At 43.4% G+C, this 12,312-nt stretch overlaps 1 non-coding gene across 1 annotated transcript; it reads left to right on the plus strand.

The window, feature by feature from the left end:
• Positions 1–12,180: 12,180 nt before the first annotated feature.
• On the plus strand, positions 12,181–12,312 carry LOC114230531 (small nucleolar RNA SNORA51). Its single transcript, XR_003616447.2, has one exon. It is a non-coding gene; the product is annotated as a small nucleolar RNA SNORA51 (small nucleolar RNA).

Raw genomic sequence — 12,312 nt, forward strand, 5'->3', positions numbered from 1 at the left:
TAGCCAGATTAAATGTAAACACAAATGTTCACTCTAGCTGTGTCCTAGACTTGTTATAACAATCTTTGAAAAGAGAATTGTTGTGCCAAGTAAAGACATAAACTGATAGTTAATAATTCAGGCATGTTAGGCTTTTGTTTTGTTTTTAAAAATCTTAGCTCTAAGATACTTCACATTTGATAACCAAGTGAGAGTTTCCTTAAAGCAAACAAATTAAGCTATAAATGTTGATGATCTAAATATGCCAGGGGCCTCTGAAGGTCTGTGTGTGAACTAGGGTGAGGTTATTCACTTTCCCTGTTGACAGTCATCCTCTGGAATTATGGAGAACAGCATAAACTCAGCTCTGAGAAATGGGGCTGTAGGACAAAGCCCTTTTTCTTTTTATTGATTTTCAAGGACGGGCATCCCTCTTGCCCTCTTTACTGTGGCTGTCCCAGGTGCATTTATTCTGTGTGAATCTTATGTGGACTCACCGTAAAGTTAAACACAGGCTTGTGTTCTATCCACATGGAGGAACCAGGTGATGCTCTTGTGGATTTGGGTGTGATAAGCAGAATTTCCAAACAAATAGTGGAGGAAACATTGTGTGTGGTGAACTAATTAAGGGAAAACTGGTAAGAACTTGCTGGAATAAGAAAAATGTTAACTTCCATTTATGTCCTACTGAAGTTTAGAAGTGATTTGTGAAAGAGATTAATTTCAGCAATATTCAGGACATTCATAGCACATTCAAATGCATTTGTGCTATGTTGGATTCAAAGCACGTGTGTGTATATATATATATATGTATATCTAGTGTGTGTGTATTTATGTACATATATATATAGGATTGGGCCTAAACAGGCAATCAGACATCCCTTTCACAATCTAGGACTGCTGGCTCCCAACTACTTGCCTGCCTGCCTTCCTGATTGCCCCTAACTGTCTCTGCCTGCCAGCCTGATCACCCCCTAACCACTCCCCTGCCAGCCTGATCAACGCCTAACTGCCCTCCCCTGATTCCCTGGTCACCCCCAAATGCCCTCCCTTGCATATTGCCTCTTTATTAGATAGGGTTTTTTCTTTAGCATATTGGACAGTCCTAACTGGTTTGGCTCAGTGGATGGAGCATTGCAAGGGTCCCAGGTTCGATTCTGGTCAAGGCCATGTACCTTGGTTGGGGGCACATACCCAGTGGGGAATGTGCAGGAGGCAGCTGATCGATGTTTCTCTCTCAAAGATGTTTCTAGCTCTCTGTCCCTTTCCCTTCCTCTCTGTAAAAAATAAATAAAATATATATTATAAAAAAAGAAACATTTAAGATTCCTCCATATCTGCCTGGCTGGTGTGACTCAGTGGTTGAGACCCCAGGCTGCCACTGCTGGAAGGGAATCGGGCCCTGGCCAGGCTGAGACCCCAGCCCAGGCTGCCGCCTCAGCCCAGCCAGGCTGAGACCCCTGCCCAGGCTGCCATCTCAGCCTGGCTGGGGATAGCCCGGTGGGGGTGCGTGGCTCCAGCCCAGGCTGCCTTCCCTGGCCTGAAGATAGCGTGGTGGGGGTGCACCGCCCTGCTGGCCTGAGACCCCAGCCCAGGCTGCTGCTGCTGGCTGGGTGTTCATGCAGTGGGGGTGCCTGGCCCTGCAGGCATGAGACCCCAGCCCAGGCAGCCGCCTCGGCCAGGGGATCATGCGGCTTGGGTGCCAGGCCCTGCAGGTCTGAGACCCCAGCCCAAGCTGTCCTCACGGCCAGTCTGAGACCCCAGCCCAAGCCACCGTTGCTGGTGCCTCCCATCCGGACACTCTGGACTGCCGCTGCTGGGTGGACTCAGCCGGGGTTAAGAGGACTGGGCGCCACCATCTCGTGGCCATGGGTGCCGCCATTTTTTCACGGAGTGACAGTTAATTTGCATATTACTCTTTTATTAGATAAGATATATATGTTTATATATGACATATTTACCAAATTTAAAGATTATGCTCTTTGAGTAGAGCACATTGTTAAAATGTATGTTTTTTGTGTTTCTTAATATTGCTTTGGTTCTATAAAGAATCCACTTCTAAATTTTGTTACTTACTTATTTCAGGTGATTTATCCTCCAAATATAAAACATTATCTACCTAATAAAAGAGTAACATGCTAATCGACTGTATGTTTGTGACACCCACCAGCCAATCAGGAGTGAGTATGCAAATTAACCCAACAAATATGGCGGGTTAATTTGCATATACCGGCGCCAAGTGGCCAGGGGCAGGACAGGACGCTTGCATCGTCACCATGGCATCGACGCAGGCGTTCTGCACCACCCCAGCCACTCTGGGCCTCTGGGCAGCATGGGAAGGTGGAAAGGTAGCTCTAGCCAGAGAGAAGGCAGTGCCAGCAGCCAGGGGAAGGAAGGCCCATTCTTGCACGAATATCTTGTATCGGGCCTCTAGTTATTAATAAACAGAAAGGACACCTGTGTAGAAGTGTCTATTAGAAGTAGCTCATTTATTTTAAAAGTTCAGAAACATCATTTGTAGTTATATCCAGAAGTTACATTACATTTAAATAAGGATGCTTAAATATACTTATAGTATATAATATTTTGAATATACAAAATAATCTATAAATTAGCAAATTTAGAAAAATACCATCTGTTAACCATCCAGCATGGTTAACATATTGATGCATTTTCTTCTTCATTGTGTGTGTGTGTGTATGTGTGTGTGATGCTCAAATACATATATTTTAAAGTATATTTTTAAAGTATATTTTTACTGATTTTAGAGAGGGAGAGAGAGATAGAAACATCAATGATAAGACAGAATCATTGATTGGCTCTCTTCTGCACATCCACAATGGGGATCGAGCCTGTAACTGGGAATGTGCCCTGACTGGGAATTGAACAGTGACCTCCTGGTTCATAAGTCGACGTTCAACCATTGAGCCACACAGGACGGGCTACATGTACATATCCTGTCCAAAGCTAAAAATGTACCTGGTATAGTCTGTAAATGGAAATCTACAGAATAGGGACGTGGATGTCCTTCAATAACTAAAATCCTCCTTTCCCACCCCCCAGAAACCATTTCTGCACTCATCCACAATTTCCTCTCACAACAGTGCTCTTGCCAGACTAAAGGATGTTTAGTTCCCAGAAAACATCCTCTCTTAACTCCGGACCTCTGCACATGGTATTGCCTCTGCCTGAACTCTCTTCTTCCCCAACCCTCAAACTTCCATTTAACCCATTTCTGCTCATCCTTTTCTATCAAGGCTGTTCCTAACCTCTGCCCTAGATTAGAGGACCCTGTTGTTGCTCCCACAGGACTTCAGATTAGTCACTCTTAACCTTTTGCACTTGGATGTCGAGTGTGACTCGACACGGTTAGCATTAGAATAAAGGAATTGAGAGAAAAGCAAGCGAGTGCAAAGGGTTAATATATATCACACTTGATTGCCTGCATGCCTGTGTTTTACACTAGATAAGAGGCTCTGTGAAAGCGGAGATTGCATCTTTTTGTTTTCTATTGCACACTCAGCATCAAGCAGGCACATAGTAAGTGCTCAATAAATATGTATTGAATCAATAAAGCAAACCCTCCCTGTATCACTCATATCTTGCTTGGAAGCTGACTTTCCCACTGTGCTATGATCTATAGACCACTTCTCTGCATGAGGTTTATGTCCCTTAAAACTCTGATCTGCAGATGGGAAATCTTGTCACTGAAATCATTCTGTCTTTATTTTAGAAACACATTATTATTAAATATCTTTATGTCAATGCAGCAATTTCATTTGGTTTAATCTCACTTGAGGATTCTGAAACACTGTGAATAAAACTTGGATGAGAGGTCATTTTGTTTCATATTTTAAATTAAAGATTAAAAAACAAAGCTAGAAACCTCAGGAAGTATTTTATGTTTTCTTAGCTTTCTGAAACTTTACAAGAGAGATAATTTACATTTATAGTCCCAACTAGAGGCCCAGTGCACAGATTCATGCACATTGAAAGGAAATTAATTAGAAGGTGGCTGGCGGGTTGGGACTGGGCTAGACAGGTTGGACACGCACTAGAGCCAACCTCCCATGGTTCCTCCCCGGCTGGCTGCACTAGGGACAGTGCCAGGGCTCTAAGGGCATCTGCAGAGTGAGTGGGGTCCCTCCCACAGATGGGGTCCCTTGGCGTGGCCTGCGGGGATCAGGCAGAAACCAGTAGTCCGACATCTCCTGAGAGGTCCTGGAGTGCGAGTGGGCACTCTGCAAAGTTGCTGTCGCTCAGCAACTCCTGCCTTAAGCGTCTGCCCCCTGATGGTCAGTGCGGGTCATAGCTACTAGCTGGTCAGCTGGTTGGCTGGTCGCTTAGCCTTTTATATATATATAGATGTCTAGCATATACTGAGGCCTTGATCAATGTTTTCACACAAAAGAATCAGGATGACTCTCTTTGATATATTTGTAAAGAATATTTTGTGACTAACATATATTAAACTAGGTGCCCAGTGTACGAATCCATGCACCTTGAAAGGATCTGTGGGCTGCGAGGCTGCAGTAGGCACAGGGGTGGGTCTCAGCCCATCCTCTGCACCCCTACCCGGCTCCTCCTGCTGGGGCCCCTGGTCCCCTCTCTGCCGGCAGCCCTGCTCCCGTCGCTGCCGCTCCCACACACTGATGGTGCTGGCCCTGCTTGCACCTGCTGAAGGCACAGCAGCTCCTGCCCAGATTGCCCTTCAGGAGCAGGGGAGGTGGAGAAACTCTCAGGGACAATGAGAGCCGGCAGCTGCTGCTTGCACCCACTGATGGCACCGAGCGATAGGGACCAGCACCGGGCACTGGCAGCGGGTGCGAGCAGGGCCGGCAATGGCAGTGGGTGCTAGCGGGGGTCATCGCTAGCAGCTGCCACACGCACCCACTTATAGCGCTGAGCGAACGCAGTTGGCGCTGGGCACCAGCAGTGGGTGCGAGCAGCAGCTCTGGCGCTGGCAGTGGGTGCAAGCAGGGCTGGTGCCAGCAGCAGGTGCAAGTGCCAGGCTGGACCACGGTGTGCAGGAGCAAAGAATTTTCAGTAACCACCAGAGGCTCGCCCTGATGACAGCGACCAGTGCCCCACCTTGGTCTGGCACGTCCCCTCACCTGCTCCACCACCAATGCCTGCCATATTTCGCGCATGCCCCCTGGTGGTCAGTGCACATCATAGCAACCAGTTGTTCGATTGTTCAGTTGTTCTGGTGGTTCCGCCTTTCGGTCTATTTGCATATTAGCCTTTTATTATATAGGATGGCTGTTAAATGTAAAGTCAGTTCTCAGTGGCTTTTGTCAATGGAGCAAACCATTGGTGTGGATAATTAAAAACTGGAGCAGTTGTGTTTGATGAGATGGATGGGGACAAACACTGGTTGTCAACCTCTCTCAGGCTCCTGGAGCCTGACCTGCTGGATGGATGGTTGGGTTTGACTGGATTGAATGGCTCATATATAGAAACACATTATAAGTTTGACTTTAGTTTTTACTTTCTTCGGGGTTTCAATTCATCTCTAAAGGAAAATATAAACTGATGAAGAAAAGACTAGTGCAGATTGGAAGAACTGTGAGGGAAAGACAGTACATTTGAAATATGAGATTTGATTTCATATTTAAAGTTGTTAAATGTCTACCCAGCCGGTGTGGCTCAGCGTTTGAGCATTGACCCAGGAACCAGGAGGTCATGGGTTCAATACCTGGTCATGGCACATGCCCAGGTTTCAGGCACAATCCCCAGTGGGAGATGTGCAGGAGGCAGCTGATCAGTGATCCTCTCTCATAGATGTTTCTATCTCTCTATGCCTCTCCCTTCCTCTCTCTCTAAAAATCAATAAAAGCATATTTTAAAAAATATTTTAAATGTCGAGGGTAGCATCACAAGCAGATTAGTCCATGGGTTTTTACACATATGGGGTTACATGGGATTTAGACAGACAAATATTTTGGAAAAACCAATTATTGTCTAGTATAATGAAGACTGAGAGTACTTCTTTTCTAATTAAAAAACAGAGACCTTCGAAATGCTAATTTAGGAAGGTTTGTTAGATAGTTTCCAAAGATGGTCACCAATCTTCCTTTCTTCTACATTTATGTTGCTTGACCAATCAAAGTGGTAGAGTTCATTCTTTCTTGTTGAATTTTACCTGGCCCTGTGACTTGCTTTGCCCAATTGAATGCAGCTCAAAGGATGCTATCCAGTTCCTAGCCTAGACCTTGAGGGGACTGGTAGCTTCTCCTTTATTCCTCTTGAATCCAGCTGCTAAGCAAAAGTCTAATGAGACTGTTATGCTGTGAGGAAGTCCAAGCCAACCTTGTGGACTGGCCTCATGGAAGAGCAGCAAAGTGCCAGACATATGAGTAAAGCTTTCCCAGACCTTCTAGTCAAGCTCAGTCTTGAGCTGAAAGAAATTGAGTGAGTGACCCCAGCCAGTGCCATATGAAGCAGAGGAACTTCCCAGCTGAATCGGGTCAACTGAGAGACTGGTGAACAATAATAAATTACTGTTTAAACTGCTAATTTTGGCTCTATCTGGTTTGGCTCAGTGGATAGAGCATTGGCCTGTGGACTGAAGGGTCCCGGGTTCAATTCTGGTCAAGGGCACATGCCTGGGTTGTAGCTCAATCCCCAGTAAGGGGCGTGCAGGAGGCAGCCGATCAATGATTCTTTCTCATCATTGATGTTTCCCTCTCTCTCTCTCTGTCTCTCCCTCTTTCTTCCTCTCTGAAATCAATAAAAATATATTAAAAAATAAATAAATAAACTGCTAATTTTGGGGTGGATTATTTTGTAGTAATGGATAATGAAACAGTAGGTGACTCATTGCTTCTAATATTGGCTTTAACATTTTATTTTGTATGGTTGTAATTTGCTAAGAGAGTAGAACTTAAATGTTCTCACCAAATCTATATATATAAAAGCCTAAGTGACTGAACGACCAGTTGACTGGTCACTGTGATGCGCACTGACCACCAGGGTGCAGACGCTTAACACAGGAGCTGCCCCCTGGTGGTCAGTGCACTCCCACAATGGGAACGCCATTCAGTGAGCTTAGTGAGTGGCAGTGGCGGCAGGCTGCTCCCCTACTGCCTGCTGCTTCATGCACTACTACATCCCTTGGGGGATGTTGGACTGCCGGTTTCAGCCTGATCCCCGCAGGTTCCTCAGCCTAGCCTGTGGGGATTGGGCTGAAACTGGCAGTCCGACATCCCTCAAGGGGTCCTGGATTGTAAGAGGGCACAGGCCAGGCTGAGGGACCCCACTGGTGCACGGATCCGAGCGCCAGGCCTCTAGTAAATAAATAAGGTGATAGATGGGTTCATTAACTAGATGGTAACTCTCCTTTTACAATATATATGTCTATCACATCATGACAGTGTACACTTTAAATATCTTACAATTTTATTTGTCTACTAGAGGCCCGGTGCACGAATTCATGCACTAGTGGGGTCCCTCAGCCTGGCCTGTGGAATCGGGCTGAAACCGGCTCTCTGACATCCCCCAAGGGGTCCCGGATTGTGAAAGGGTGCAGGCCAGGCTAAGGGACCCCACTGGTGCATGATTGGGGCCAGAGAGGGACACAGGAGGTTGGCCAGCCGTGGGAGGGCTCCAGGGCATGTCTGGCCTGTCTCGCTCAGTCCTGATTGGCCAGACCCCAGCAGCAAGCTAACCCACCAGTTGGAGTGTCTGCCCCGTGGTGGTTAGTTCACATCATAGCGAGCAGTTGAGTGGCCTTAGCATATCATTAGCATATTACACTTTGATTGGTTGAATGGACAACCAGACAAACATACACTTAGCATATTAGGCTTTTATTATATAGGATTTTACCTAAATACAGCTAAAAAAAAAAAAAAGAAAACTGAAAACAATTCTATTAATATGGAATATATGTCTAAGTATTTGTGTGAACGTGTTTATGTCTTAATTCACACACATACACATTAGTGCAAACCATACAGTTTGGCTATTTAGCATATGTTATGACTAATTTTAAAAATGATCAATATCTACAAATTTTCTAGGACACATATTTCTTCAAACTTGTGTTATGACCAAAATCTGCTTCTGATTTAAATTTATTTCTAACCTTTTCTCAGTAATTTGAATTAAGTGGATAAATAAATTTTCAGCAAATTCCATTAATAAATGCAAAAAAAATTCAAAATTGATGCCACTTTCAGCCTAGAAATTATAAATTACCATTTGGTATTTGAAGCAGGGAATTTCATTAAAGTACCTGATTAAGACAAAACAAATGTTCTCTGTGTCCTAAGATTAAAATATGATGTGAACTTAGCTGAACATCAGTGGAGGAAAAGGTATGGAGCTAAAGCTTCCAGCTTCTAAACTTTTTCATCAAGTGATGTCTAGCTTCGAAAATCAGTAAAACATCATTATTCCGTCAAGCTCATGTACCCCAAGTCAAATTCAGAAATGAAAATCGAATAATGGCACTCTGTCCATGAATTCTCTTAGATTCAAGCCCTGACATAGCAGGGACCCTCAAGGATTTCTGAGGGGAACCCAAGGTTTTTGCTTGCTGGCATCTGAGTCTCTGGTGAAGATTCAGTAAGAAAACAGATGTCACACTAGAGCTTTGTTTCATGAAGAATAACAGATGAGTAAATAGAGGCTTTCAATCTGAGAGCAGAACAGGGTGATCAGAATCCCAATCACTTGGTAGAAGATGATAGAATAGAACAGTGGAAGGATGAATTAAGTGACATGTTGTATTTTATCAATAAAACTAGTGGCAAAAGATATGTTTCTTACAATTATTTAACTAGGAGAAACCCCCTGAGAATGATACATTTTGTTTATAAAGCAGTGTGAAGTGTGATAGATCACACGGTCTATTTAATGGTTCAGTTTGCTGCATTTATATTAGCATTAAGATTAGACTTTGTATTCATTCAAAATGAAAACATAGAAAACAGATTCTGACTATTAATCTCTTGCTGCTTGAAACATTTTGTCATCTTATGTTCTTTTCTTTAGGCTGGAGCAGGTCAGAAATTGAACAAATAACTCTTTGTATCAGGGACACTTTGGTATTATGCTCTATAAATTGGCTTAAGCATGTAAGCTGTTTTCCTCTAGAAACTAAACCATGATTCCCATTTTGAATGAAGGATATGACATCTACTAGGTAATAACATTATAACTCAGTTTAGGGTAATGAGAGTGACAGTTCAGTATGACATATTATTTGAAGGAAAGTTTTTAAAATTATTTATTGCCTTACAAATGATGTCATGTGCTTAATGCATTTACTGTATACTAGTACCAAAGTAAGAACACAAAGTGCATTCATTGACATAGTCGTGTGCCCCATAATGATGTTCTGGTCAATGTCAGACCACATATTCAATGGTAGTCTCATAAGATTATAATTCTGAAAAATTCTTACCTCCTAGTGATGTTGTAGCCATGGTAACATCATAGTATAACACATTACTCATGCGTTTGTGGTGACGTTGGTGAAATTAAACCTGCTGTGCTGCTAGTCATGTAAAAGTATAGCCCATACAGTTATGAACACTGCATAATACTTGATAGTGAGAACAAATACTGTGTTACTTTATGTGTTTACTACACTGTACTTTTTATCATTACTTTATAGTATACTCTTTCTATTTAAAAAAAAAGTTTGCTGTAAAACAGTATTTTATGTTGTTTCAGCAACAGCCTCATACAAATTGACTTCATTTTCTCTCATGCTTGATTTAATCTTGTTTTATAAATTTAGTGTAGTCTAAGTGTATCGTGTTTAGAGAGTCTATAGTTGTGTACAGTAATGTCCTCGGCCTTCACATTCACTCACCAGTGACTCAATGACTCACCCACAGCAACTTCCAGTCCTGCAAGCTCCACTCATGGTAAGTACCCTATACAGATTTATAAGTTTTTATTTTTATATCATATCTTTTTATGTTGAGATGTGTTTATATTTACAAATACTTACCAGTGTGTTACAACTGCCTATAGTATTAAGTACAATAACATGCCATACAGGTTTGTAGCCTGGGAGCAATAGGGTATATACCATGTAGCCCACGTGTGTAGTAGGCTATACCATAGAAGGTGGTGTAAGCGCACTCTGTTATGTTCACACAACCACGAAATCTCCTGATGATCAACTCTCACAACATATCCCCGTCTAAGCAGCTGTCAGGTGCAGCAATGGCACTGCATAGCATTGCTGCTCTGAGTTGTTCTGAGTCCATGTATTCTTCTAAATTCTTCCTGACTATGCCAGAGTAGGTTCCTTCTTAAACCCTACTCACTACACTAACTGTTGGGAACTTAGTCCAAGTTCCTCCTTTATCTTCTGTTAAAGATATTAGTTACAGGTGTTGGGTCAGAGTCCTTAACTGTATCTCACTAGTTACAGGTGTTGGGTCAGAGTCCCTCTGCCTAGGGCTGGACCTTCTAGGACACTAGGTCTCAGATGTAGAAGCCATGAGAAGTTGTGGGTATATACAGTAAGAATGAGTCTTTATTGCAGAAGCCAGTGGCCATATAGCCATCAGACAACACAGTCTTTCACAACAAAGTCCATGTAGCCAACCGCACACCAGCTGGCAAATACATTTCTACACAGTAGTAGCAGTCTCTGGACCCACAGCTATTATCTGAGCAGCCGCATGCTCCCTCTAAACTCACAGTCTTGCATCATAGCAGTATCTGAGCTCTCTGCCTTAACAGCTTCTCCTGTCTCTCCTGCCCAGCACACTGCCTGGTCTCTGTAGCCTCACATAGTAAATACCTCCGAGCTTCTCCCTCAGCACACTGGCTTGTTAACACAGTAGCTCTATCTGAGCTCTTAGCCATTCATCATAGCAGTACCAGCTCTCAGCTCCGTCTCTCCAGCACACTTCTTCACACTCCAGCACACTAGCTGGTCACTAACTTGTATATTATTCTAGAGACAAAGAAGGCTTTTTGCCAATAGTTACACCAATCATATTTTGGCTACAGAAGGACACACATGCACAGTATACCGTGGAATTCTTGTGCTTCTGTCCTTGCACCTGCTTATGGTATCTTAGCCTAGGTGCAGAGTGGCCTTGGACATTCGGTGTACTGATAACAAGGCCTCTGTGCTCTAATTGGCCTTGACTATCAGGCGTCTCTGGCACGGTTCCCACAGCAGCACACGACTGTCGTCAGTGTGCAAATGCACTGTTGCAGGTGGCAAATCTGCAAAAGTATGTCTGCCTCCCAGAAAGTCCAATTGGATTTTCTTCTTTCTCTAGATATGAACTCCCTTATAAACAATTGTAAGACAACATGAAAGGGTAAACAGGAACAGATTTCTTTTTAAAAAAAATATTTTATTGATTTTTTTACAGAGAGGAAGAGAGAGGGATAGAGAGTTAGAAACATCAATGAGAGAGAAACATCAATCTGCTGCCTCCTGCACACCCCCTACTGGGGATGTGCCCACAACCAAGGTACATGCCCTTGACCGGAATCGAACCTGGGACCTTTCAGTCCGCAGGCCGACACTCTATCCACTGAGCCAAACCGGTTTCGGCAGGAACAGATTTCTTTTTTTGTGGTAAATTTTATTGACATTTTTACTGATTATTACAATAAAAACCGTATAAACTCTGCCACTGTGTAGTATGTCCCGACGGAGAGCAGTGGTTAAGAGCCTGCCTGCAGGGCTCCTGTCCCAGCTCGGCAGCTCACTGACAGGATGATGTAGGCACATTGCTTAACTCTTTGTGCCTAGTTCCCTCTTCTTTACAACAGGGATAATCATAGTATTTACTAGATAGATTTAAAAATGAGGATTAAATAAAGTAATGTATGTAAAGCACTAGGGACTGACGTATTCCATTAATCAATACTAGTTATTATGCTAATGCTCCATATTCTTGGTATTGAGCAGGATGAGGGTGCAGAAATTCAGAAATACACCTCCTTGAGGGAATGATTCTTTAAAAATGTAGGCCACTTTTTTCCTTTTTAAAATGAAAGATAATTTATGTTTTTAAGACCTTCATAAAAAAAAATCTCAGCATCTCACTTTGCACCTGCTCCATTCTTATGAGGAAACGACTTTATTCTTAGAGACATGTATCTTGATCACTTTCTTTTCCACCATTTAAGAGCATTAGTGATGTTCAACATTTTCTACGTAAATGATTGGATTTCCCACCCGCAGCTCTCTTTATAAAGCTGCTCTCAGGCCCCCTGGTGCTTCCCATGGGCTGTGTGCTTACACTGACTGTACAGAAATCGGAGGCAGAGTAAACCCGCCCCATATACCCCTCAGCTCAGGCCCTGGGCCTGGTCTGTATTATGAATGTGGAGACATTG

This window comes from Eptesicus fuscus, chromosome 11, assembly GCF_027574615.1.
Source record: "Eptesicus fuscus isolate TK198812 chromosome 11, DD_ASM_mEF_20220401, whole genome shotgun sequence".
Lineage (NCBI taxonomy): Eukaryota > Metazoa > Chordata > Mammalia > Chiroptera > Vespertilionidae > Eptesicus > Eptesicus fuscus.